Source organism: Cetorhinus maximus, unplaced genomic scaffold, assembly GCF_964194155.1.
Source record: "Cetorhinus maximus unplaced genomic scaffold, sCetMax3.hap1.1 HAP1_SCAFFOLD_1307, whole genome shotgun sequence".
NCBI lineage: Eukaryota > Metazoa > Chordata > Chondrichthyes > Lamniformes > Cetorhinidae > Cetorhinus > Cetorhinus maximus.
The window spans coordinates 34,065-62,060 of record NW_027597248.1 but is presented as its reverse complement, the minus strand read 5'-3'; the positions used below and the strand labels follow the sequence as shown (position 1 = coordinate 62,060).

General features: G+C 48.1%; 1 protein-coding gene across 2 annotated transcripts in view; it reads right to left on the bottom strand.

The window, feature by feature from the left end:
• LOC144676034 (zinc finger and BTB domain-containing protein 7B-like) overlaps nucleotides 1-27,300 on the bottom strand; it is a 44,454-nt gene extending 17,154 nt beyond the window's left edge. Inside the window, exon 1 of one of the 2 annotated variants that reach the window (XM_078536559.1) lies at nucleotides 27,203-27,300. The gene's annotated coding sequence lies outside the window, so the exon portion shown is untranslated. Of the gene's footprint in view, nucleotides 1-26,261; nucleotides 26,361-27,202 lie in introns of those variants that run through there. The other variant, XM_078536558.1, reaches the window with a different exon arrangement.
• Nucleotides 27,301-27,996: the final 696 nt, after the last annotated feature.

Sequence of the window (27,996 nt, the reverse complement as noted above, 5' to 3'; positions counted from 1 at the left end):
CTGGGAGTGTGCACCGAGAAAGAGTCATTCTGCGCCAGCTGAGCACATCGCTTTCTCTGAAGCCATGTGAAACGGAGGGGGTTGGAGGCGAGCATGGGGCGAGGGCGGCGATGAAGTTTAGATGAACAATCCTAACACCATGCGCGAGAAGATAATCAGAAGCACTCTGCCCTACAAAACGCCTACCCAGGAAACTCTTAGGAAATAGATGCTGTAGGGGTGAGAGACTTGAATTTGCATGCCGCCTTATCACACCACCTACCATGTCTTCAAAGCATTGATCATTTGGTGAATTAGATATGGAGTGGGCGCGTTAAACAGTAATAAGATGAACAGCCGGTTAATATTAACATACAGCTATTTGGCCCACCTGGTCTACGCTGGTATTTATGCTCCTACCATCAGCATACCCTTCTATTCCTTTCTCCCTCATGTTTATCCAGCTTCCCCCTTAAATGCGTCTCTGCTATTCACCTCGACCACCCCCACACTCTCCCCGCCCTCTGGGTAAAGAAGCTCCCCCTGCATTTTAGGTTGCGAGATTCCGGGAGAAATGTTGACCAGCACTCCTCGCTCTTCTTCACTGAGCTTTGCGGCCTGGGCAGTCAGCAGAGTCTACTTCCAACGCCACATCTGGATCGTGGTGCCTCTGGCAACGTGGCACTGCCTCTGGACCGCACGGTGGAGTGCCAGCAGGGATCGACATAGCTCAAACTCTGGATGGGAGGGATGTGAACTCAAAACCTTCTACGGTTCTGAGGTTGAAGTGAGAGTTGCTAACCGGCGATGCCAGGCTGGCACTGAGTGGGCACCACTCATGTGGGAAACAGTGACTTCCAGCGAGCAGCTGGATGGTGCGAGGTGGATGTAATTAGATGAGCTAGGGATCAGGCATTAGTTATCAGAACTCACACATGAACAGCCACCATGCAGGAGTCTAGGCAGTGATTATTAGCTGGCTTGCCTCTGCTCCTTGCTGCGATAAACTCAATTGCTCCCTTTAGAGCAGAGAAGGCCAAGAAGAGGTTTGATAGAGGGGTTTAAAATCATGATAAGTTTGGACAAAATAGATGAAGAGGAACGTTCCACTGGCTGAAGGGTAGGTAACCCAGAACACACGGATTTAAGGTGATTGACATGATGAAAAGTTTGCTTACGCAGTGTGGTCTGGAATGCAGTGCCAGAAAGGGTGTTGGAAACAGGTTCAATAGAAGCCTTCAAAAGGGGAAAAGCACTATGGGGTGGGGGAAGAAGAGAGCAGGGGGGAATGAGAATTACTGGATTGCTACTCAAAAGAGCCAGCCCAGGCTCAATGGGCTGAATGGTCTCATTCTGTGCTGTACAATTCTATGGTCCTAAGGTCAAACAAAGAAGAACAGAGCAACACTAGGTTCAGACTTCATTCAGTTCCAAAGGAGAGTCACATTCGACTGGCAACGTCAACCCTGTTTCTCTCTCCACAGATGGTGCCAGACTGGCTGAGTTGTTCCAACGCTTCCCGTTTTTATTTCAGACTTCATTACGTTTTGGTCCAAAGATGGGCACCAGCTGAATTGGAGCTGAGGTGAAAGCGATTGCACTCAACAGCAAAGCAGCATTTTACCAAGTGTGGTACCAAGGAGCCTCTGTAAACCTGAAGTCAATAGAGGTCAGTGGGGGCGGGGGGGTGGTATTTGGGAGGCAGGGAGGCAGGGGTGCAGGGGAGGGAGTTGGCACTGATTAGAGGCATACCTGACATAAAGGAAGATGGTTGTGATCGTTGGAGATCAATCATCTCAGTCGCAGGTTAGCCTTGTGGCAATGTGTGGCGAAAATGTCATTTGTTGTGACCACCGCCAACAAGAGGAAGTCCAACTACCTCCACTTAATACTTTCCCGTCTGCCCCATCCCTACCGAACAACATCCTGAGGGTCACCTCTGACCAGAAACTTAAACTGGAACACACAAATTCTGTGGCTACTCAAGCAGGTCAGAGGCTGGGCATTCTGTGGCGAGCGACTCACCTGTGAACCACCCAAAGCCTCTCCAACACCAAAGGCACAAGTCAGGAGCGTGGCAGAACACTTCCACTTGCCTGAAAGGGTGTAGCTTCAACACACAATCAGCTCAACAACATCCAGGACAAAGCAGTCTGCTTGATAAGCGCACCATCCACGGGCTTAATCATCAGCACGGTTTGGCTCCGGTGTTCCTGCACAAGATCCACTGCAGCAACTCCCAAACTCTACCAAAAAAAAAAGACCTGCATTCTGTAGCACCTTTCACAATCACCTCTCAAAGCACTGGACAGTCAATGATGTACTTTATGAAGTGCAGCCATTGTTGCAACGTAGGAACTGCAGCTGCCAAATTGTGCACAGCAAGCTCCCATGACAGCAATCAGATAGTGGCCAGTGCATTTGGTTTTTTTTTGCTGTGTGAGATGTCGATTGAGGGACAAATGTTGACCCCAGGACACCGGGAGAACCCGGCACTCCCCTCCCCTGCTCTTGTTCAAAATAGTGCCATTGGATCTCTTACATCCATCTCAGAGGGCAGAGGGGACCTTGGTTTAACGGCTCATCTGAAAGACAGCACCTCCGATAGTGCAGCACTCCCTCAGTACTGGCACTGGGAGGGTTGGCCTGGATTATGGTGCTCAAGTCTTGGGAGTCGGGGCTCGGACCGGGAACCTTCTGACTTATGAGGCCAGTGTGCTACCAACTGAGCCACAGCTAACACTGCAATCAGAAGGACAAGGGCAGCAGACACATGGGTACACAGCCACCTCCTGCAAGCTCCCCTCCAAGTCACACACCTTCCTGGCTTGGGAAGCGGACCTGCTTTTTTAAAAAATTATTCATTCATGGGATGTGGGTGTCGCTGGCCAGTCCAGCATTTTATTGCCCATCCCTAATTTCCCTGGAGAAGGTGGTGGTGAGCTTCCTTCTTGAACCGCTGCAGTGCATGTGGTGTGGGTACACCTTCACTGCTGCTGGTTCAAAATCCTGCAAGTCCCTTAGCAGTACTCTGGGTGTACCTACACCCACACGGACTGCAGCGGTTTAAGGCGGCGGCTCACTCAAGGGGCAAAGGGTAATAAATGCTGACCTCGCCAGTGCCATTGTCATCCCAAATTCTATATATGCCACTAGTCCTGAGTCAGCCTTCCCAATACACCTGAGCTTATACTTACACACACACACGCACCTATCCAATTAGTGAGGATTTGCTTAGGGGCATCCCACTTCATTAATTATACACTATGTTGCCATGGGTGCTTTTGTTTTGTGTTAATGTCCTGTGACAAAGCACAAATTGGCTTTTGAATTATATAAAGAGACAGCTTCTAAAATATGAATGCAGCAACATTTTCACAATGGGCACAGGCTATTAGATCTAATAAGCCAGTCAAGCAACGCCTCAAGTTTAAAATTCTCATCCTTGTTTTCAAATCCCTGCTTGCCCCCTGCCTATCTCTGTCGCCTTCTCCAGCCCCGACAGCTGAGATCTCTGCACTCCTCCAATTCTACCTCTTCCACTGATTTGCACATCTCAGCAGTCACCCAGGCATCTATCTCCTGTTGATTTATACCTCAGAATGTGTAAATAGTTCCGATATGAATGCAAGATGACTATTTCCCTCATGGGAATGCACAGGGAAAAATGGGTTAAAAAGCTAGCTGCAATGCAGTGCAGTGTGTGCTGGTGTGTGACAGCAAGAAGGCCAACTAGTCACCCCTGCAGTTGCAGGCGATGTCTCTCTCTCTCTCTCTATTGCTGGAGGCAAGGCTCAGCAGAAGCCAAAATCAAAAAGGAAACAGGACATTCCTTTTCAGCTACCCTGCATAGCCAAGTGTTCCCAAACCAACTGCGAAGCTGCCAAAGTCAGCTCTGCCGGAATCACCCAACTTAACAGCCACAACGTAGCACCATCCACGCCGCAACAGACAAGCCAAAGACTGATTCGTATAAGTTTTAAAACTTTTATTTGGACTCTTAACTTCCCATTTCTGATCTGTATGTATGGGTGTTGCGCTTTTATTATTTTTCCCAGGTTTTAGTAACTAATAAACTTACTCTTTTTTTGACTCAAGAAAGGGGTGGCAGAGGGATCCCTTTTAAATTAGCCTTTTTGCGGCCAAATAAAGGGATTGAATAAAGAAGGGGAGCCAGCTCATTCCTTCTCACCCGGGTGCATAACAAAATTGGGGTCCCGTTCGGGAAGTTAACCAATTGAGGGACTTTGCCCAGGGACTGGTCGTAATACCAGCGAGACACAACAGCCAACTGTAGATGAGGTCAGACCCACAGAATGGTTGTTAATGCTTGTGTAGCAAACTCTGCTGTGGGATCATATACTCAAATACTAGGAATAATGCCTCAGTTAGGGAAGCCTTGTGGCGCAGTGGGTGACACCCCTACCCCTGGGCCAGAAGCTCCGGGTTTACGCCCCACCCCGGGACTTGATGTCCATGGAAGGTGCGTTCATAACGTGGCCAAACAGGCTGATTTTCAGCCTATAAATCCTTCCGCTGCGCTTGATGGCAGGCAGCAAGAGCGGGAGAGTTTCTTGGTCAGCCACACTGCAGGAGGCAACAGCAAAACACTGCAGTACTTTGCCAGGTATAATCATGGGCCAATCCAATGGAAGTCCATGGTGGCCAATGCCCTGTTAGGGTATGGTAACTGAAGGTGGAGGAGGAGTGTCCCATTTAGCGGGGCGGGGTGGAGTGAGGGGAGGGAGAGACAATGGAGAGGGCGAATGGAGACTGCAATTTAACAACGATCAGGCCTCTTAGTCATGATGGGGCCTCAGTTTAACGCCCCGTCTGAAAGGCAGTGCTGATGTCAGAGCTGTCAGCTTTCAGATGAAGTGACAGCCTAGATTTTATGCTTAAGTCTCTGATGCGGGCTCGGACTTGCAGCCTTGCAACCCAGCCGTGGGACAGTGCTACCCGCTGAGCACCACAGCTGGCACCTAGCGTGCAGCCAGATGTTTAACAAATGCACAAGTTTTGCTAGTTAGGCTCCTGGAATTATTGAGGAAGGCACCTTACAGGGCAAGGTGGCACCTTGGCACTCTTTAACTGACAGCTGCTGTCAGGTTTGCTGAATGTGGATAAAGCTGGGTGGGGGGAGGCAGTGGTGAACCTTGCCATTGGTACTTCCCCATGTACTTTACTGCCAAGGTGGGGATTTACAGGGATCTTTTGATGAAAACCTCGAGTGCAGAAAATTAAAGTCAGCGTCCCCTCGCACTGAGACAGAAATACTCAGGCTACGTTAATGCCATCTTCTCACTGCACACTGACTTCAACACTTTTTGTTCACGTGCACTCAACTGTTTTGTGGTTGCACTCGAGCTCGCAACAGGTTTTTTTTTTTGGAATAAAATCATAATGTACTTTCAGTGGGGGAGAGTCACTGAGCAGAAGGGTCTGCTTGAAAGATCAGTGACTATTTATAGTTTCTGTCAATACAGTCCATGAGTTCTCAAAACAGAATCCAGTGGAAATTCAGTCCTGCGGAAATAAGCTTCACAAATGTGAAATTTACCCCTCGAGGGGGCCAGTTATTACATTGGCCGCGTTGTGTTCAAAGTGCCCCCTCACTTCTGAACAGCATTTGCAAACTGGAAACAACCCAAAAAAAAACAACTCAACCATTTTGTGTTTGTCCAACTTTGCACCACATCCCTTAATCTTTCCCTTCCAGGGATACACAGCACAGGAGGAGGCCATTGAGCCCATCCTGACTGTGTCGGCTCTTTGAAAGAGCTATCTCATTATCCCCACTCCTCCATCCTTGGCTGGAACTCAGCTGATCTCTCCAAAGCATCCAAGATGTTTCTCAAATCTATTCATATTCTGTTCTCAAAAGGCAGAAAATTGCCTGGACCTTCCTCACCACCAGTATGAAAATGGAGCCTCGGGCAGGACACAGGCATAATGTTGCTGAAACTTCGTGTAGAGCCTCAGTTTTTACAGTCAGTTGGTTAACTTGGCTCATCACTCAGCTGATGCTTTTTACCAGCTTGGATTTTTATTTTGAACTGAAGGTGGCCCAAAAGGGTCTTTAACTTTGCCAAGGGGCTTGATGGGGTAGATGAGGGGGAGATGGGACCAAGATTAGCAGCCATGGATGTAAGATAGTCACTAATGTTTGAGGAGGATCTTCTTTACCCAGAGAGTGGGGAGAACGTGGGACCTGCTCCCACAGGGAGTGGTCGAGGTGAGTAGCAGAGATGGATTGAAGGGGGAAGCTGGATAAACACGTGAGGGAGAAAGGAATAGAAGGATATGTTGATGGAGCGAGATGGAGAGGAGGTGGGAGGAGGCTCGTGTGGCGCATAAACACCAGTACAGAGGAGAGTGGCCGAATGGCTTGTTTCTGTGCTGGGAATTCGGTGTGACTAGCCTAAATTTTCACTATTTGCTGTGAATTAATTTGGGTGCCTCCTGTAATTCTCATTTTTAAACTGCTCATTTCTAAAATAGTAGCCCTGTGGCATAAGTGAAGGATTTCTTTGCTTCAACCTTGTCACACTCCTTGATTTGGGGCTTCTGTGTTCTCTCCTCTTTTGGATTAGGCCTCTTTGCCACTTGACAGAAAGAGTCACCCAAATTGAATTTAAGGCGTAACTCCAGGAGCATGCCTCTCGCAGCTTCAATCCTGCTGAATGCAAATTGGAAACTTCACCAAATAGAGCATGAGGCTGCACCAGAAAGGTAACTGCTAGGTCAACGCAGCTTACTCTCCAGTATCATTGGGAAGTGCTGCCGGTTTATCTAGCTCCAGTTGGGTATAATTTTCACAGCAGCAATACAAGTGGTTTGTGAAATCAGCAAATGATTGTTTCCAACCTTAATGCATGCTGCTAATCCTTGCTCACATGATCAAACTTCATAAAATATTGAAAACGGGCCCCACCCACCAGTTGTCCTCCTTAATACCCCACAAACATCAGCCATGGCTGAGTGGGTAGCATGCTCGCCTCTGAATCAGAAGGTCAAGGCTTCAAGACCTCGCTCCAGAGCCTATTACGCAAAAAAATCCAGGCCAACACTCCTAGTGCCAGTACTGAGGGAGTGCTGCACTGTCAGAGGTGTCTTCTTTCAGATCAGTTAAATGTCTGCCCTCTCAGGTGGATATAAAAAAATCCCATGGCCACCAATGTAAGAAGAGCCAGAGGGTGGGGTGGGTGGGGCAATATTTTACCCCTCAACCAACATCAAGTATAAAAAGGTGATGTGAGTCAATAACACATTGGTGTTTGTGGGAGCTTGTTGTGCACAAATTGGCTACTACATTCCCTGGATTACGAAAGAGGCTACATTACAACAGAGACTACACTTCAAAAATTACTTTATTGCTGGTTCTACAATTGTGAAAGATGCCATACAAATGCGCATCTTTCTTTTTAAATGTGTTATGAACAATGTATAATTTTTAAGTTGAATATATATTTATACTTGCGAGCTAAGAAAAGTAAAATAGTTTCAGTTTCATTTAGGTTGTTTGTGAGCCTTGGTGCCTGGGAGAATGGATAGACTCCTGAATAAAAGGTCAGGTCTTTTGGGTTTGTTTGAGCATATCCACATTTTTAATGAAGCTAAAGAGATGGGTTAAAAGGGGTTAGAATTTTAGTGATTCTGTGGGGGTGGGGGGGGAACACAAAGTAGAAAAAACTTTACTGTTGCCTAGCGACAGTGGTCCAGGGAGACAGACACAGAAAAGTCAGAAAAGAGAGTACAGTGTATGTCAGAGAGCAAATACAAGCATGTTAAGCCCTCTGATAAGGCAAACTACAAGTCTGTTGGGGACAGTAGTTAACTGAATAATCAGTATATAGAACTCAGTAAAGTGATCAGTTTAGCAGAGGTGCTACTGGAAGACTGAGGTTAGGGAGCTCATTTGTTCACTCTGCAGTTGAAAAAGCTGAGTTTAGAGTGTGGTTTTTTGGGTGTCTGGTGGAGAGAGATGAGTTGGGTGAAAAGCATCGCGTGAATGCTCAGGGGTTCACAGGAAGAAAACCGTTTGCCACTGTGCCTGTCCCAGGCAAGAAGCCTTTGTGTCAAGCTAGTGGTAACTCTTCACTGGTTTGTGTTCTGTAAAGATATTAACGGGGTAAAGAAATAGTCTGAATTCGAGTTATCTTGTGTTTGTATTGAGTTGTTTCCAACCTTCCTGTCTGGTGTGATATAGCTAATTTTTCTTGTTCAATAAATATTGTGTTCTGTGAGTTAAAAGTTCACCAGCGGGGTCCTGTGAATTTGTGCAGTAACTTTCCTCCACAGTTTCTATCTGACTTGCCCAGTATTAACATCAGCTGGGACCGTAACAAATTGTTTGACGTTCCCTAGTGAGATGGTTCCCTTTACAACCTTCCTACTTGCAGAGTCTATCCTCTCGGGTTTTCCCCAGTTGTTCCCCTTCACACCCTAGGACCCAAACTTCGTACCAAGGAACAAAACTGCCAAGCGAGGCCAAGTGGCGAGCTTCAAGAAAACCTGGGATATGTAACTGAAAAGATCTCACGGCCACTACTGGAAGAAGAGCGGGGGTGAAAGGGGGTGGTGTGGGTGGGGGAAGAGTTCTCAACCAGCATCACTTGAAAAACACAGATGATCTCGGTCATGATCACATTGCTGTTTGCGGTATCATGCTGTGCGCAAATTGGCTGCTGTGAAAAGTTTTATTTTCCCCAATGCCACCACAACTTTGCGCACTCCACAGTGGGTTTGCTGCACTCAAATCAATACTTGACCTTTAAAATATCTGAAGCACTCAACTATATCCTCAGTGGTGGTGTGTGGGGTGGGGTGGGAGGGGGGGTGGGGTGGTGGCAGGAGGTGCTCTGTTGAAACATGTCTGAAATATCAAAGCAATTATTGCTTAGCAATGCATTTTGCATTTCTGGGAACTGGGAAAACCTCACCGATTTAGAAGCTTATCACATAAGAGCAGCAAATATTATTGCAACTGCTGCGTTTCCGGTAAGGCTCAATTGTTATACCTTCTGGATTAGAACATATCGATATATGCACACTCCATAAATGTAATAGCCTTCCTTCCCCCTGCATCCTCAAGCTTAATGCCGTGGCTCAATTCTTCGCTTCATGCTCAAATTTGCAAATGTAAAATTCTTAACCGCCTTCACCTTTCCCCTGTGCCCTGCAGTTCTCTAAAACAAAACACCTCCTCGGCCCCCGCAAGCTTAATGTCGTCTAATCAGCACCGTTACAAGAAAGAACTTGCATTTCTCTAGCGCCTTTCACCACCTCAGGATGTCCCAAAGCGCTTCACAGCCAATTAAGCAAATTTCTTTGGAAGTGTAGTCACTGTCGTAATGTCGGAAACACAGCAGCCAATTTGCGCATTGAGAGATTCCTCAAACAGTAACGCAGTAACGCCCCACGTTAATGATGTTGGTTGAGGGATAAATATTGACTCCAAGACACTGGGGAGAACCCACCACTTACCCCACAGACCCCCCACCACAACCCCCACCCTGCTGCTACTTTTCCAATAGCAGCTGAGAGATCTTTCACATCCATGGTCTAACGTCTTAACCAAAAAAAATGGCACTGCTGACAGTGCGCCATTCCCTCAATGCTGGCACTGGAGAGCACTGGCCTGGATTATGTGCTCAAGTCTCTGGGCTGGGACTCGAATCCACGACCGTCTGACAGAGAGCTACCACCGAGAGACGGCCGACATCTTATTTTGTCCTCTATTCTATAGTTGCGGCCACTGTCATCATGGTCCTTTTCTTACAAATGTGGCAACTCAGCATGACTGATATCGCACTCAGTCACAAGTATAACACTGAGGCTGAGGCGGCTACCAGAAGGGCTGGTCTTTGGAGAGGAAGTTAAATCCAGTCCCCTAATTTGCCTGTTCTGTTAGGATGGGTAGAAATGCTATGATGCTCTCTGGAGAGGAGTGGGGGAGTTTCTCCAGTGTCTTGGCTACCATTCCTCCTTCAACCAATCTGCGTCACCAAACCTGGTTAACTGGTCAGTCCATCTTGTTGCTTCTGGAGCCTTGCTATGCGCAAAATGGCTGCCACGCTTACCCATTTAACGGCGCTGTACAGTTTACTTAGGGACACGAATAGGCACAGTTAGGTCATCAGTCCTCAGTTCTCTGCCTTGTCGCACTCAAGCTCACCAATATTACAAGTCGTGGAGCTTTCTAACACATCAGCAACGTAAATATGAAGCACCACAAAACACTGATGTAACACGCACCCAGTTCTTATGAAACATATCGCAAATAGAGAAACCATATTAAAAGCCGTCCCTACACGATGCCCCTCACAGTACCACACTCATATCATATAGCTTCTGATACTACACCTCACAAGCAGAAACCAGATCAAAGCACCCACTCCTTTTAACATTGTTAACTAAACCATTACACGCACTGACAGAAGACCTTTTTACGAACTCAAAACTGACAGAAGCAAGAGAAATGGCTTGCCTGCCGTACATCAAATTTTTTTTGGCACTGGAATGCCTTTGTTTCATCCACGTATTCCTCCAGCACCTTTCATCTCAGCACGTCCCAAAGTGCTCGACAGCCAATAAAGAGCTTCTGAAGCTCAGTCACTGTTGTAACGTAGGAAACGCTGAAGCCTGTTTGTGCACAGCAAGATCCCACAAGCAGCAGTGCTAAATCGAGCAGGTCGGCTGTTTCAGTGGAACGTGTGAGGGATTATATATATTGGCCAGGCCAGGCCACACAGGGGAATGCCCCTACTTTCCTTCTAACAGTACTCGTGGAAACTGTTACGTCCACCTGAGGGGGCAGGCGCGGGCCTTGGTTTAACATCGTGTCCTAGAGGCGTTCTGCTAATAGTTCTGCTATTAGTCTCGTCCTAGAGGTTTTCTGCCAGGCGTCCACCTAGAGGTGAACCAACAATCAGAGGCGCGAGGATGGCAAGCACTGGGCCACAACCGACCTCCCCAAAAGGAGCTTTGAATGTGTGGGGCAAATGGAGGCGGTGGGGGGGGTGCGAGGGTGGTGGGCTGGTGGTCATGAAGATACCGCCGAGAGCCGCTTTAGCAGTGCAACACATTCCCTGGTTAAAGCGCGTGCTCACACTTCCTCAGAAGTGAACATCTTAATTTCAGCCTTCCAGGACAGCGCCAAACTTAAGTGAAGTGAGTGTCAGGCCACGGGCTCTCGAGGCGCAAGTTCAGCACTGACCTCCTAGGTCAGCAGGCAGGCAATACCCCTCGCTAAGCACCTGGAGACTGAGAATTTAAATAAAGCTCCCCCAAGATCAAACGTTAGCACGGTGTCACCTAGAGAGCAAAGAGCGAACAAAGAGAAAGTGAAAATTTAAAAGCAAAAAGGTTTTGAGACTGAAAAATAAAAAAGATAGTAATCCAGAAAGCCACAAGGAAAAGCAAAATCTCAGTACTTATTTCTCTAAATACAACTTCTGCTCAGTGTTTGTGTTTTCAGCCAAAAAAATACTTCATTCTCCTCCTCTCTTTCAATTAGTCCTCAATTTTCTTTTTTTTTAAATAGGTGTTTGCTTTGTGATCTCTTTCATTACCCCCTTTTCTTTCCTGAAGATACCTACTCTTAACGCATATGAACCCGGTATTTGAAATGGCTCTATCTGCTGCCTTTCCTTTGCCTGTCTCTGCACGGTCCCTTCCAAGTGCCGGCCACTTCTTGCGTGGAGAACTTCCAATAAGTGGTCCTCGATTGGCTTTGGTCAGTGGGATTTTGCCCAGTTTGAACCTGAACTCTGCAACCTGCTCACCTCAGCTTCCTCTGAAGTCCACCACACTTTAAGAAGGGATGTCAAGGCCTCAGGGAGAGGGTACGGAGGAGATTTTACTAAAATGGTAACTCCATCTCTGGTACGTGGAGGGGGAAGGAAGGCTTACATTCCTATAGCGCCTTTCATGGCCACCAGGCAGCCCGCCCAAGGTGCTTTACAGCCAACGAAGTACTTTTTAAAGCGCGGTCACTGCTGCAGGAAACACAGCAGCGAATTTGCGCACAGCAAGCTCCCACAAACAGTAATGAGATAATGACCAGGCAATTTTAGTGATGTTGGTTGAGGTTTACTTTCAATAGTGGGAAAGGGGCTTTTTTTTTAACATCCATTTGAGGAGACCTGGGTTTAACACCTCATCCAAAAGACAGCACCTCTGACAGTGCAGCATTCCCTCAGTACTGACACTGGGAGTGTCAGCCTGGGTTACGGAGCTCAAATCCTGGAATGGGACCTGAACCCGTGGACTTCTGACTCAGCAACTGGAGTGCCAAGGACGACAGGGACTGGAGAAGCTGGGATTGTTCTCCTTAGAGCAGAGAAGGTTAAGGGGCAGATTTAATCGAGGCGTTCAAAATCACGAAAGGGTTTGGATAGAGTAAATAAGGAGAAACTGTTTCCACTGGGCAGGAGGGTCACTAACCAGAGGGACACAGATGGAAGAGAATCAGCAAAGGAACCAGATGGATGAGGAGAATTACTTTTTACACAGTGAGTTGTGATCTGGAAGGCGCTGCCTGGAAGGGTGGTGGAAGCAGATTCAATAGGAACTTTCAAAAGGGGGAATTGGATAAATATTCGAGGAGGAAAGAATATGGGGGAAGAGAGCAAGGCGGGGGGAGGTGGGGGATGCGGGACCATCTGGATAGCTCTTTCAAGGAAAGAGACCAGGCATGATAGGTTGAAGGGCCTCATTCCATCCATTATCATACTATACAGAGATCAGCGTCAGTCCTCCAGTATTGATTCTAAGGTTCAGCGAGAGTCTGGACAGCAAGAGGCCCCAATACATCTGGCTGCAGACACCATCGTGGGCCAGTCCAATGCTGACATCCACACAGATGCAAATGTCAGTGGAAGTTCACGTGACAGAGATCAGGACCAGGGGCCGTGGCTAATTTCCACCCCCCCATTCCCCCCGGCCCACTGTACAATCACAGTTCTCTCTACTTTCAGATGAGCCAAGCTACCACCAACGCCCCCATCTACCCTCTCAGGTGGGCCATAAAAGATCCCACAGCCTCTTTATGAAAAAGAGTGCAGGTGGTGGGGGTGGGGGTGGGGTCAGTTCTCCTGGGCCAATGTTTACCCCTCAACCAACGTCACCAAAAGCAGATGATCTGGGTCATTATCTCAGCCTTGTTTTGTGGGAGCTTCCTGCGTGCAAACCGACTCCCGCGTTTCCCACATTACGACAGTGGCCACACCTCAAAAAGGGATTTGCTGGCTGCCAAAGTGCTTTAGGACGTCACCCCAGGTGCTTTCAGAATGGGAGGAAGCGGCTCTCTCTTATTAAATGCAATACGACAGCAGCAATAAACATATGGTGATTAAACGCAACACCCACAGAATTCAATCGTGGAACAAGAGTTCTGGCCTTCACCAATGCCACAATTAGAGATGATGAAAGGGAGGGAGGGCAGATCCCAAATTCATAGCCCAGACAAGAGTCTCCAAAATTCAGATCAGCTTTGATGGAGCGACCTAGACGAAGCAACAGCAACAACAAAACGTGCATTTAGATGAACTCTTTAATAACATACTGGATTGTTCATGGCACTATACAGGGCAGAACACCAAAACAGGGGAGGGAAATTAAAGGGAGACGACTGAAGGCTTAGATGAAAAGCTGGAGTTTGAGAAGCAACTTTTATGAGAAAAAGGCAGCAAGGCTGAGGGGGGGGGGAGAGAGAACCCCCAGTGGTGGGGACAGGTTGGTAGGAGGCTGGCATCTCACCTAAACAGTTGTCAGCTGGGACGGCTTAAAAGTGCATAAAGGAGGCAGATTCTGTCCCAACTGCAGAAAGCATTTTGGGGTTAGCATTTCCACAATAATGGAAAGCCCTGTCCTCGTGACTAGCGAGTACTGATGATCCCACTATTTAAGGCTCTGGGCAAGAGATGCGGAGGGTGGGTAGGGGGGGGTGGTGGTATGTCAGGAAGAATTTTTTTTAAACGCAGCGAGTGGTAATGCTCGCTGCTCAAGAGGATGGTGGAAGCAGAGACAACGGTGAACGATTTCAAAAAGAAAATTAGACGGGAACACGAGGGAAATAAGCTGGCAGGGCTACGAGGTAGAGCAGGGGAATGCTCTGCAGAGAGCCAGCATGGATTTGTTGGGCTGACTGACCTCCTTCTGTGCCGTAATAACTCTATTCCCTACAACCAAGGACACAAGATAGCGGCAACTGAATTAGGCAAAATTCCATTTTGTCCGCAGGGATTCTTGGCAGTTTGGAGCGATTCTGTCTATTTTTTCCAGCGAAAAGCAGAAACGTTAGCTAACTTATCTGGACAGTGCGGGCACTGAATGAGCAGCGGTGTGCAGTTCCAGCATCCATCTCCGATTTGGATGGCGCTAATTAACTTTTCAACTCTAGATTTCATGCTTTGAATAAGCTTGCCACCATCACAAAATTAAATTAAGTTTTGTGTGAACGGCAAGTAGCGGTGGAGAAAGGGGAGTGCATGCTTTGTTGCGTTAAACCTTCTTGGAAAGCAAAAGTTACTTGTTGAAAAGTGCGCCACAGATACTGCATCACAAGCCTCAAAGCAAACGGGTACGGAAGCAAGCGCCATCTTTCATTTTGCTACATCTTATTTTAGGCTGGAAAACGGGCACAAAACATACTTGCAGCAAAAACACAATACAACAGCATTTATAAAGCACCTTTCACATAGCGAAGCCTCTTAACAGGCTTCACAGAGACATTAACAAGATTCAGCCGCAAGCCACATAGGGAGATATTAGGGACAGGCGACAAAATGCTCGGTCAAAGAGGTCGGGTTTAAGGAGCGCCTTAAAGGAGGGGAGAGGGAGAGAAAGAGGGACAGAGAGGGGCAGAGAGAGGTTTACAGAGAGAATTCCGGAGTTTAAGGTTCAAGCAGCTGAAGGCACACTCACTCACACAACAAAAAATGTCCTCAACGTAAGAATATTCATCACATACAACATATTCTTCTTGACCTATTCTGAACAGTTCCACACCACACAAAGTCAGATTAGCACAAACTGGTGGGGAACCAGCAATGCTGAATTAATTCTCTCTGGTAAGAGGGATAGAGGTCATGTCATCAGGATATGACACTGGAACTGGAGCAGGCCATTCAGCCCCTCGACAGCTTCCACAGAGATGGGCATAGAGCTTCTCCGCAAGTGACGGGAACTTCAACTGGGACCAAACAGGGAAAAAGGCTTTGTACAGAAAGCGTTCATAACAGAACATATGAGGTGGGAACAACCAAGTCCCAGCGCAATCTAGGCCAAGTCTCAACTCCATATTGTCATATTGTCTGAATATTCCTCTACAAAATAGCACTGGGACATAAGCCACAAACCTTGGTCCCAATCCAAACTGGCAATTCTTCCTCCTTCCCCTTACCCTAAACCTCATTCTTCAAAACGTCTCCACAACATGGAATGACACACAGACCTTGGAAGAATGCAATGCACATTTACCAGATGCGACTCAACTCAGAGTAATTCCTAGAATTTAGAAGAATAAGGGGATGGTCAGTGGGTCCCGAGAGGGTAGTTCGGAGATGAACTATTACCGCCCGCTGGGGAGTCTGGGACTAAGGAACAGAGCCAAAATAAATTACAGCCAGGCCTTTCAGAAGTGAAATTAGGAGGCACTTGTACACAGAAAGGGTGGTAGAGGTTTGGAACTCTCTTGCGCAAATGGTAACTGATGCTGGATCAATTAATTTTAAATCTGAGGTCGCTAGGTTTTTGTTAACCCAGGGTATTAAGGGGTATGAGTAAAAGGCGGGTAGATTAAGTTAGGTCACAGGGCAGCCATGATCTCATTGAATGGCGGGAAAGACTCAAGGGGCTGAATTCATAAGAATGACTCCCAGGATGAAGAACTGTAGCTATGAGGGTAGATTGGAGAGGTTGGGGCCTTTTTCTTTAAAGAAAAGAAGGCTGAGAGGAAATTTAATAGAGGTATTCAAGATCCTGAGGGGTATGGACAGGGTAAGTAGTGAGAAACTGTTCCCACTCAAGAGAACATCAAGAACTAGAGGGCACAGATTCAAAGTAATAGGCAAAAGAAGTAAATGTGATGTGAGGGAAAGTTTTTTTCACCCAGAGGGCAGTTGGAGTCTGGAACGAACTTCCTGAAAGAGCGCTGGAGGCAGGTTCGATCGAAGTATCCAAAAGGGAATTGGATAGAGAAAATGTGCAAGGTTACGGGGAGAGAGAGAGAGACAGCGGGAGAGAGAGAGAGCGGGAGGGAGAGGGAGAGAGAAAGCGGGAGAGAGAGGGAGTGGGAGAGAGCGGGAGAGGGAGAGAGCGGGAGAGAGAGAGAGAGCGGGAGAGAGAGAGAGAGCAGGAGAGAAAGAGAACGGGAGAGAGAGAGAGCAGGAGAGAAAGCGAGAGAGCCGGAGAGAGAGAGAGAGCGGGAGAGAGGGAGAGAGAGTGGGAGAGAGAGCGGGAGAGAGAGAGAGAACAGGAGAGAGAGAGCGGGGAAGAGAGAGAGAGCGGGAGAGAGACAGAGAGGCAGAGAGTTTAGGGAGGGAGTTCCAGAGCTTAGGGCCCCAGGCAGCTGAAGGCATGGCGGAGCAGTGGAAATCAGGGGATGTTCAAGAAGCCTGAATTGGGAGGAGCGCAGAGATCTGAGAGGGTTGGGCTGGAGGAAGTTACAAAAATAAGAAGGGGTGGGGGAAGTGGGAGAAAAGGCCATGGAGGAACTGTACCGCAAGGATCAGCATGTTAAAATTGAGATGCTGTTGGGCAGGAAGCCAGTGCAAGTGAGAATGCTCAGGAATAAGCAGCATTTTGGATGAGCACAGATGGCTACTTGTGGGACCCATCTTGCTCCCAATGCGAGGTTGGAAGAGGACCTGCTGTACAGCAACAGACCATTGACAAGGGCAGCACAGTGCAGACCATCAAAATTTAGGTGTCCCTTCCCAACATCAGGAGGGCAGCCAGCAACACCAACTGCACCAACAAGGCCTTTAGCCCAAGTAACCATGTCAAATATGCATTTCATCATGCCAAACCATCTATGGGTTAAATAGTTTGGTTAAAGTTGAGGAAGAGTCAGATAACCAGGATATGGTATGGAAGCATCAGCATTCAGTCAGGGTCACTGCTGCACAGGCTCGACTTGTATTCCCTCGAGTGTAGAAGACCACAGGGTAATCTAATCGAGGGGGTTTAAGATGATTAAAGGATTCGATAGGGTCGATGGAGAGAAACTATTTCCTTTGGTGGTTGGGCTGTGTTGGGGGGAGGGTGGTGGTGAAAGAGTCCAGAACAAGGGGCAGAACCTTAAAATGAGAGCCAGGCCGTTCAGGGGTGATGTCAGGAAGCACTTCTTCACACAAAGGGGAGACGAAATCTGGAACACTCACCCCCCCACCCCACCCAAAAATAGTTGAGGCTGTGGGGTCTTGATTTAAATTATCAAAGCTGAGACTGTTTTGGTGAGTAAGGGGATGAATAAATACAGGACCAAGGAGGGTAGTTAGAATTAAAATATAGAGGAGTCATGATTTAACTGAATAGCAGAACAGGCTCAAGAGGCAAAATGGCTTCATCTTGTTCCTTGAAAAGAAAAATGAGGCTGGAAAATATGCCATGCCAGGTAAATCCAGACTGTGTCAGGGGAAACTGAAGGCCATTCATTAGAACATGCCAACATTCTTACAGCGGAGGGGTAGGCATTTAGCCTGGGCAGTACCATCCTAACCCAACTGCCTGATGCAGTTTGCCACCAGGCACCCTCAGAGAACGGTCACTTGGCTGGGGTTCCTGGAACTCTCGAACCCTACCCCCACCAGGAGAGGAAGGGAGGAACATGGAGGTGCAATTGTAAGAATTCTTGCTGGACTCAAACCCATCGTGTTTCAGTGCAAGTTCAATAGAGTCACAACAGAGTCTAACTGGGTTCCTCTCCGCAGATGCTGCCGGACCTGCTGAGTTTTTCCAGGTATTTTTATTTTTGTGTTGGAGCATCCGCAGTTTTTTGCTTTTATTTCAATAGTCACATTTGGCCATGGATAACCATTTTTAAGGCTGCTTTATGTTGAAAACCTGTTGCAACGAGGGACGTTAAAACAACGCAGCACAACAGTTTTATCTTATTTAAGCAGATTATAGCCAGGCATGTTCTTCCATGTTGCCAACTCAGCCTGCCTCAAATTTCTGACGCTGCCCAGTATCTCTACCCCGCCCCTCACTCCTTCCTCCATTCCACGGTCCCTTGCAATGCCATCAAAAGCTTACAACTTGAAAAGCCAGGGCGAGGGATTAGTGAGCGCTGGCACAGAACATCGTTGGGTCACGTCCACCTTCCCCCCGCTGTCATTTCAGTTTTGCAATAAAGTACAAAACCTGTTTTGCAACGTCAAGTCATTTAGAGAGAGAGAGAGTGTGGTTAACTAAATAGAATGCATCAGGACGTTTCGGGAGATTTTCATCTCTTTCACAATACAAGAGATCAGCCGGGGGGAAGTTGGCAGTGGGGGGGTGGAGTGAAGAGATGGTAATACTCAATTTACACAAACGTATTGTCATTTTTAAACAGTACACTGTGGTGAAGGGGAATAAGGGAACCTTAAAAGTTAAACGCACATCAGCTACCCCCAGTATAAAGTCACGCTCGCTGACCCAGCAACTATCTGTGTTGTGTGTTACACCTCACAGCATAAATTCCTGAGTATGGTAAACTAATACTGGGTCCTCATCTTTTTTTTTGTGCCAAGATTCATGTGTTTCAGCTTCATACAATTGACACTTGAGATGCCAGAATTGTTTCCACCGAGGGCGAAGAAAGGCGACATCTAAAAAAAGGGTTACAGAAGTCTGAACGATAGGGTAAAACAGGATTGAAGAGTCAGTGATGAGGAGTCATCCACTGTCATCAAGAAAACGAGGTGGAGTAACAGAAGAGATGGTTGTTGAGAGTGCAAGATGCTTTGACATGGGTTTAGTTGGAGCAGAAACTAGTGCATCTTCTTTTCAGACTGAGGAAGATACAGGGCTATGAGGAGTGAGCAGGGCAGTGGGTATTAGTTTTGGATTACACTGGCAAGAGACAGCACAGACACGATGGGCTAATCGACCTCCTGCTGTGCTGCAGCCACCCCTATCTCTTATCCATTTCCAAGTTGAAAAAGTACATTTTCTACATATCTTCAAATCACTCAAAAGAAATTCCGCAAAAACTGTGGTGACATGTGCTTTGTCCCTGCAAGGTAGTAATGCAGAATCTCATGCTAAAGGTTGAGGAGGTTGTGCACCAAAATGCTTTGCTGGAGTGAGGGGAGTCTTAAGAATTACATCAACAATTCTTGAGCATCCCCTGATTTCCATCGCTCCCACTGCTGGCGGCCGTGCCTTCAGTTGCCTGGGCCCTAAGTTCTGGAATTCTCTCCCTAAACCTCTCCGCCCCTCTCACCTCTTTAAAGACCCTCGACAAAATCTACGCCCAAGGTTTTGGTCACCAGGTCCTAACTGTAATTCTTTGTGCGACTCTGTTGTCAAGTGCTTGTGATGACAAACCTTGGGGTGCTTTATTATGCTACAGATACTCCATGAATGCAAACTGGAGTCCTACAGCACATGATGGGCAGTGGAATGAAGCAACTCGACATACCCCTATCCTGTAACCCCAGCAGGTTCTTTTTTGTCTGATTTTTTTACCTTCCTAAACAAACATCTCAAACTGCTATTGGATTTCAAGCTGGAGGTGGTTCTAGAGAGAAAAAAAAATGTTTGAAGGAATCCTGTGCAGCACAGCTTCAAAAACATTCAGTCACACCTATCAAACATGCGGTGATGCCTCATATGCTAAGGTCATTGCTCCCGAGATTTGTCTCTCTCACCCCTAAATATGTGGTGGCGAGAGCACGGGGGTGAGCAGCATGACACCAATGAAGCTGTAATTGAACAAACGTGGACTCCAATCTCAACCTATTTGATCATGATCTCTCTCTCCTTGGAGCCTCCCACCTTTGCCCTCATTGCCTCCTCTTCCCTTTCTGTGGCATCCCTGATGTTTTCTTTCAATCAGCATTGCCCTCACATCTCTCAGTGCCTCCTCCAAACGTGCCACCCTCCACACAACATCCTCACTGCACTGAAACGAGGGCTCCTTCACCCTTTCCCCAATCACCCTCCTCAGGGCTTACCGCCTCTCTTCGGTCCCCTTCTCTACCGACAACCTTCAGGGCTTTTAAATACCAAGCCTAATCGCTGCTTTCTGACTTTCCTCGCCTTCTCCCCGCACTTCAACATCGGACTTAGCGCTCAGTCAGCCTTGACAATTTAAAGAGAAAACACATATAAGATGCAAGGCCAAGCAGATAAATCTGGCTTCCCATTACCAGCACTCTGCCCCACTTTCTCATACTGACTCCACTGCTCTGGTGCTTTTACAAGATCTGTTTGCGCCAAGATGACCTTTCGGTCTATTTACTCCTCAGAGTCTCAAGGGTCCCCCTTTGACTTGTGGGGAGAGGGGTTACTGCGCAGTGGCATATGGCGTACACACAGGCACACACAATTCAGAAACGGCTCAACAGTTCATGCAGCAGCTGGCACAAGCACAAACAGCTGCCTTTTACCTCGGGCACACACTGCGCCCTGTGGAAGCGCGATTTTCCAATGGCAAAGCAATTTTATACTCTAAGTGCTCGGCTTCGAGAGGTTAGCACCGATTTCTTTTTTTATATTCTAAGAAACTTTTATTAAAATCACTCCTAGTTTCTTAGAATTTTATATATACACACATACACATGTATCTGGCTCTAACCACATCATAATCTGAAGCCAGGAACCAATTAGAGCTATCAAATGACATCCGAATTTTATTTATTTTTTTGGAAACTAAAACTTTGAACCCCTCATCGGGCTAGTTTTTTGGAATCTTTTATTCCTCGCTTCTCCGGCATTGATTGGCAGCCAAAGCAGAAAGTGCGCTACCTGCCCTAGACTGACAAGCAGTCAGTCAATGATTTCGATGTCAGACGACGGGAGGGTTTAATTGAGCTCCTGAGACACACAACACCACCCGCACATCTCTCCCCCACCACCCCTTTCAAAAAAACGCACGTTCGTTAATCTCAACCCACTCCAGCGGCAGGAGTGCCACAAGCGGCCAGTGCCACAAGTGGTCACAGCAACACCACGGATTGTAGATTAAACAACATCAAGGTGTAGAATTTCCCTTTCAAGCTCGCTGTAAAACTGTAAGGATATGTCGGACCGTCTGATAACGGTACACCCTGGCTCCTGGAAAAAGTGGAAAAATACCTGCAGCATTGTGGAGAGAAGGACAGGTGCCGGCTTGGCTGTGGCATCCCTCTCACCCCAAGTCAGAAGGTTCGAGTCCCCACTGCAGGATTTGAGTGCAATAATCTAGGCCGGCATTCCCGGTGCCTACTGAGGGAATGCTGCACTGTCAGAGTCGGATGAGACGTTAAACTGAGCAACCGTCTACCCTCTCAGGTGGATGTAAAAATCCCACGGCTACTACTGGGGCAGGGGGGATGGAGTTCTCCCCTGTGTCCTGGGGCTAATATTTATCCCTCGACCAACTTTACTGAAAAACAATTGATCCAGGGTCATTATCACATTGCTGTTTGTGGGAGCTGTATTGGATTTGGATGAGGTTTGCCCATCCCTCATTGCCCAACCACATTGCTCTGGGGTCACAGGTAGGCCAGGCCAGGTAAGGACAGCAGATTTCCTTCCCTAAAGGACATTGGTGAACCAGATGGGTTTTTACGACAATCGGCAATGGTTTCATGGTCATCATTAGTTCCAGATTTGATTCCAGATTTTTATTGAATTCAAATTCGAATTCGAATTCAAAATCTGCCGTGGTGGGATTCGAACCCGGGACCCTGGGTCTCCGGATTACTAGTCCTGCGACAATACCACTACGCCATCGCCTCCTCCTTGCTGCACAATTGTGCACAAATTGGCTGCCACTTTTCCTACACTACAACAGTGACTTCACCTCAAACAAAAAAAAAATCACTTCATTGGTTGTGAAGCACTCTGGGACGTCCTGAGGTTGTGAAAGGTGCTATGGAAATGCAAGTCCTTCCTTCCTTCTTTTGGTGATGGCCTCCAGAATCTAATATCCTGTCACCATTCAATTAGGCAGGTACCATTATATACCTCCGCAGCACAGTCAGTAACTAGGGATAAAACAGGAGGACTTTTTAGAAAGATAACAGAAAGGGGTGAGGAGGGGGGCGCTTGCATTTATGAAGTTCAAAGGAACCTCACGGACAGTTCCTCCCTTTTTAAAGACACTGCAGTTTAGTCGGCACGCACAACAGCCACTGTGTGCCCAGAGAAATTGGGAACCAGGCCAATCAATCTTCTACCTGCACAGATACTGGTCAGCAGCAGAGAGGACTCTCCACTTTCCGAAGTGGGTTCCTTCTGCAGTGAATGATGAGCCCCTCTCCGTGCCTCACCTCAGGGGTTTGGCTGCTCGTATGGAAACTCTCAATAGGCCCTCAGAGCATCAGGAAGCACACCCAACTCGTCAAAGGCACACAAGAGCTCTTCTAACTCCCGACTCAGAAAGCCCTGTCAAACGGCTTTTGACTCAGGACGCCACACTTCATTTCCTCGACTCCAGGAGTGTGACGCTTCCTTCTATTTTCATTGAATGGGTGGCCATCGTCGAGCTCAGCTCCTCAGCCAGAGGTCACCAGCTGCAGCTATCAACAGTGTAGCCCAGGGAGGTGGCGAAGGGAGGGGGCAGTTGTTGGTGGAGGGGGGATCCAAGGGGTCTGCAGAGAAGAGTCACGCTGTAACTGGATATTTTACAGATCTCTACTGAATGAGGCGTTGGGCAGGGGGTGGGTACACCACTCAGAAAGGGAGGTAACTAGAGGAACATAAGAAATAGAAGCAGGAGGACGCCATTCGGCCCCTCGAACCACGCCCTGCCAGTCATTAAGATCATGGCTGACCCGATTGTGGCCCTGAGCTCCACTTTCCTGGAGGCCTTCATGGAGGTCGGGCAGAAACACAACACGGAGTGATTTCCTGAAAGACATCTGAAGCCTCGCCGCCCACAGCATCGCAAACCAGGTCATGCATAACATAAAGGGTGCTGGATGATAAAGGATTATCCAAAGAAACAAAAATACTGAACAATATTTTGCACAGTAATGCTAATTCAGCAGACATTTGTGGGATTTGGTTTATCTGCCACAGCCTGTCTTCTGAAGGATGTATGAAGGATGTACAACTTGCATGAAATCAATATTGTCTATCTTTGCTTTCATCAAACCAAAATATTGCAGCCACTTGATCCATTGAAAAAAATTCCTTGGACTCCCTTGTCAACCAAAAACCTGTCTAACTCAGCCTTGAATATATTCAATGACTCAGCCTCCACTGCTCACTGGGAAGAGAATTCCACAGACTAACAACCCTCAGGGAAAAGATTCCTCCTCATCTCCATCCTAAATGGGAGACCCCTTATTCTGAAACCAATTCTAGATTCCCCCAGGAGGGGAAATATCCTCTCAGCATCCACCCTGTCAACCCCCTCAGAATCCTATATGTTTCAATGTGAGTATATAACAAAAATCTATCTTTTTTATTCATTCCCTTAATGCCAGCCCAGTGCCTGGGATGAAGAAAAAGCAGAAGCGAAGTGGGGCAAGCAATTGGCCAACCCTGAATCAATAAAACCAATGAGTGGCCTCATCCCCCCTCCCTACCTCTGTAACCCCCTCCAGCCCCTACACCCCTCCCTATCTCTGTAACCTCCTCCAGCCCCTACACCCCTCCCTATCTCTGTAACCTCCTCCAGTCCCTACACCCCTCCCTATCTCTGTAACCTCCTCCAGCCCCTACACCCCTCCCTATCTCTGTAACCCCCTCCAGCCCCTACACCCCTCCCTATCTCTGTAACCCCCTCCAGCCCCTACACCCCTCCCTATCTCTGTAACCCCCTCCAACCCCTATACCCCTCCCTATCTCTGTAACCTCCTCCAGCCCCGACAACCCTGCGCTCCTGCAATTCCGGCCTCTTGTGCATCCCGATTCCCATCGCTCCAACATTGGCGGCCGTGCCTTCAGCTGCCTGGGGCCATAAGCTCTGGAATTCCCTCCCTAAACCTCTCCATACCTCTCTCTCTGTCTCTTTCTCTTCTCCTTTAAGAGGCTCCTTAAAATCGATCTCTTTGACCGAGCTTTTGGTCACCTGTCCCTAATATTTCATGTAGCTCAGGGTCAACATTTTTTCATAACATTCCTATGAAACACCTTCCAGGGTTTTACTAGGTTAAAAGTGCGATAGGTTGCTGTTGTTGGTTGTGGGGCAGAGGGTTGTGGGGTGGGGGGGTTGGTGTAAGGCAGGGCCACTTCATGTCCTGATAAGTCTTTTTAAAAAAAGATTGAGCATTTGTTTTGCATGTTTCAGACGAACTAGCAGAATAGCCAGTGCTGAAATAAGCCTTGCCTCTTGGAGTAAACAGAGTACAGGCCTTCAAATGCATCGTCATTTTTCAAATAAATACACCTGTAGCCAATCGGACAAAAGATGTGAGGGGCTCGAGATACCCCAAAACTTCTCGGGGAACTAAGGCACCCCACCCTGAACCCCAAATCCTCCGCTCATGAGCCAGTCAGCACCCTTGCAAGTTGGAATAGCTCAGGCTGCAACGACAAAACAGCCAAGGTTGACTCAGCTCGCCGTCAATCATCCTGGTAAGTGGCCTGATAGGTTAATGGGGTTGTTGCCTAATCATAGCAATCAATTTCTCTCAATTGGTATATAACAGACACACATAAATGGCAAGGAATACTCCCCTGTCGGGGAAGGAAGGCAGCTGACACCCTCACTCTCAATAGACAGAGACACAGGCGTGTGAGCACATGCACAGACAGATGGGCGGGTGCACACACAGACGGGCGGACATGCGCACACACAGGCGGGTGGGCACGCGGACGCATACACAGACGGGCACACGCGCACAGACGGGCACACAAACAGGCGGCCGGGCGGGCGCACGCACACACGCGGGTGGGCACGTACGCACACAGGGGCGGACGGGCGCGCACGCATGCAGGCGGACGGGTGTGCGCACACGCAGGCGGGCGCGCGCGCACGCAGACAGGCGGGCGTGCGCACACGCAGACAGGCGGGCGCGCGCACAGACAGGCGGGCACGCGCACAGACAGGCGGGCGCGCTCACAGACAGGCGGGCACACACGCAGACAGGCGGGTGGGCGCACGCACACAGGCGGGCCAGCGTGCTCATACACAGACTGGCAGGCCGGCGCGCACACACAGACAGACAGGCGGGCCAGCGTGCGCACACACACAGACAGGCGGGCGGGCGCGCACACACAGACAGGCAGGCGGGCACGCACACACACAGACAGGCAGGCGGGCGTGCACACACACAGACAGGCAGGCGGGCGCGCACACACAGACAGGCAGGCGGGCGCGCACACACAGACAGGCAGGCGGGCGCACACACACAGACAGGCAGGCGGGCGCACACACACACACAGACAGGCTGGCGCACACACATACAGACAGACAGGCTGGTGCACACAGACAAACAGGCAGGCGCGCACACACACAGACAGGCGGGCAGACGCACACACAGGCAGTCACACAGAGCGGTTAATTAATGGCTCTTTAAGTGGAAGAGTATAAGATTAGAGGGATAGCCCCCTTTTTTTTTTAAAGAAGGAATGGTTACCCCCTGAGCAATCCCAACTGACACTGTGGTGCAGGTTCTCACCTCAGCTCACCCAGACGAAGCAGTTTCAATCTAGAATAGTAAAACTGGCAACGACCCAAAATCTAGTTTTTTCTTTTGAAATGGCACAAAACCACCCAGTGAAAGGTTCGTAGCCAGGGCATTTTAAAGTTTTATTACAGGAGACTCGCAGGCTCAGCAGTTGTCCTTGGCAATTATGTTTGCAAAGGAAACAAATGCACACGTTTTCAAAGCTGGCGCGGACACTGAACACACAAGCCGAACAGTTTTTGTTGAAAAAAATGGGTGCTATGGCTTTTATTTGCTCTGGCACAGCTGGCACAAATTTGCCAAGATTGCAAACAGGTTAACAGTGCGACACACAATGCCACACACACCTTCCAAAATGGCTCTGCAAATACACCCTCACCGCCTGATCCAGGGGCTGGGTGTCTAAGGTTCCCTCGCCTCCGACACTTCATTCGCTGGCTCGTGCTTTCCTTAGGTTTAAAACACTCACTTGCAGGGGCTGAAATAACTGGCATCCTCTCTTACCTTCCTGTTCAAGTTTGAAGAATGGGCTTCTTCAAATGCCAAAAATCTACCAGTGAAAATACTTGTATTTTCCCCTCTCTCTCTCTCTCTCTCTCTCTCTCTCACACGACTCTGTCCTGGCAATTCTCTGAGTAATTTGACTAGACCAGCTCCCCACCTCTGAAAGTATGACTGCTACACCCACGCCTCAGGGTCGTGTCCCATAAAGCTCAGAGAAGTGCTTTTAACTCTCTCCGGGCTCCCTATGGGTAACCAGGACAGCATTTCCTCCGTTGACAAAAACGACATTAAAGATATATTATATTTTTCCTCTTTAATTCGAGGAGTCGGATTGCTGTAGCAGGCAGTTGCGACTCGCAGCTTAGCTCCCGCCTACTCAATGACCTATTTATATCCAAACTTTTAATAGGGGTTTTGATACCAATTATGATGAGGAAGCCATAGCTGAAATTGTGGACACTGTAATTGCAGAAGTCGAAACTGATAGAACATAGGCCGAGCCCATTAATGGCAGAGGAGAGCAAAAGGCTCAATAACATTTCTCTGCAGATCATAACAAGTCAAGCTGCCCTAGCTTTCAACTTGAAGCTTTATAATGCCACAGTCCCGAGCACAATATCATATGAACGCACGAAATGGGAGGAGTGGGCCATTCGGCCCTTCGAGCCTGCTCTGCCGTTCAATAAGATCATGGCTGATCTGTTTGTGTTTCGAATTCCAGATTCCCATCCACCCCACCCTGATAACCTTTGATTCCCTTGCCTAACAAGAATCTATCTGTCTCCGCCTTAAAAATATTCAATGACCCCGCCTCCACCACCTTCTGAGGCAGAGAGTTCCAAAGTCACACAACCCTCTGAGAGAAAAAAATTCTCCTCATCTCTGTCCTAAAAGGGCGACCCCTAATTTTAAAACAGTGACCCCCCTAGTTCTGGACCCACCCACAAGAGGAAACATCCTTTCCACGTCCACCTTGTCAAGACCATTCGGAATCTTATATACGTCAATCAAGTCACCCCTTCACTCTTCTGAGCTGCAGTGGAAACGAGTCCAATGTCGCAATATCACAACGTTTGTACATTCCCACCCCCACTCCCTCTATGGTCCTTCTGATTTTTTCCACTTTTGTGCTTCCTATCACCTACACCACCACACGTCCCCTGGCAATTTATGAGTGCTCTGTGTGCCAGACACGGAGTTTTGCCCTACTATTGGTCCACGCAGGCATGTCCTCATGTGTACCTTGACTGTGTTACATCCAAGAGGTCCAAAAGCTAAATGGCCACAAAACACGCTACTGCCTGACAACAAAGTACAAAATAAAAGCCGTCGGTTTCTTCATACTGGCGAAGCAAAATTAAAACCAAAATCGCGCAACAGCATCCGAAGCGGCTTCTGCTCCTTTGAATGAAGAGCCGGGAAAAGAAAGTGACAGGACACGACTGAAAGTTAGCGCTGCGTGCAAGAAGGAAGTTGCATTGCGGTAGCGCCTTTCACAGCCTCGGGACACCCCAAAGCGCTTCACGGTCATTGAAGTATTTTTGAAGTTAGAATGTTGGAAACGTGGCAGCCAATATACGCACAGCAAGCTCCCACAAACAGCAATATGATAATGATCTAGGTCATCAGTTTTTTTTTTAAGTGATGTTGATCAAGGGATAAATATTGAGCCCCAGGACACCAGGGGAGAACACCCCACCGCCCCCCACCCCTCACCCCCACCCATTTTCCAATA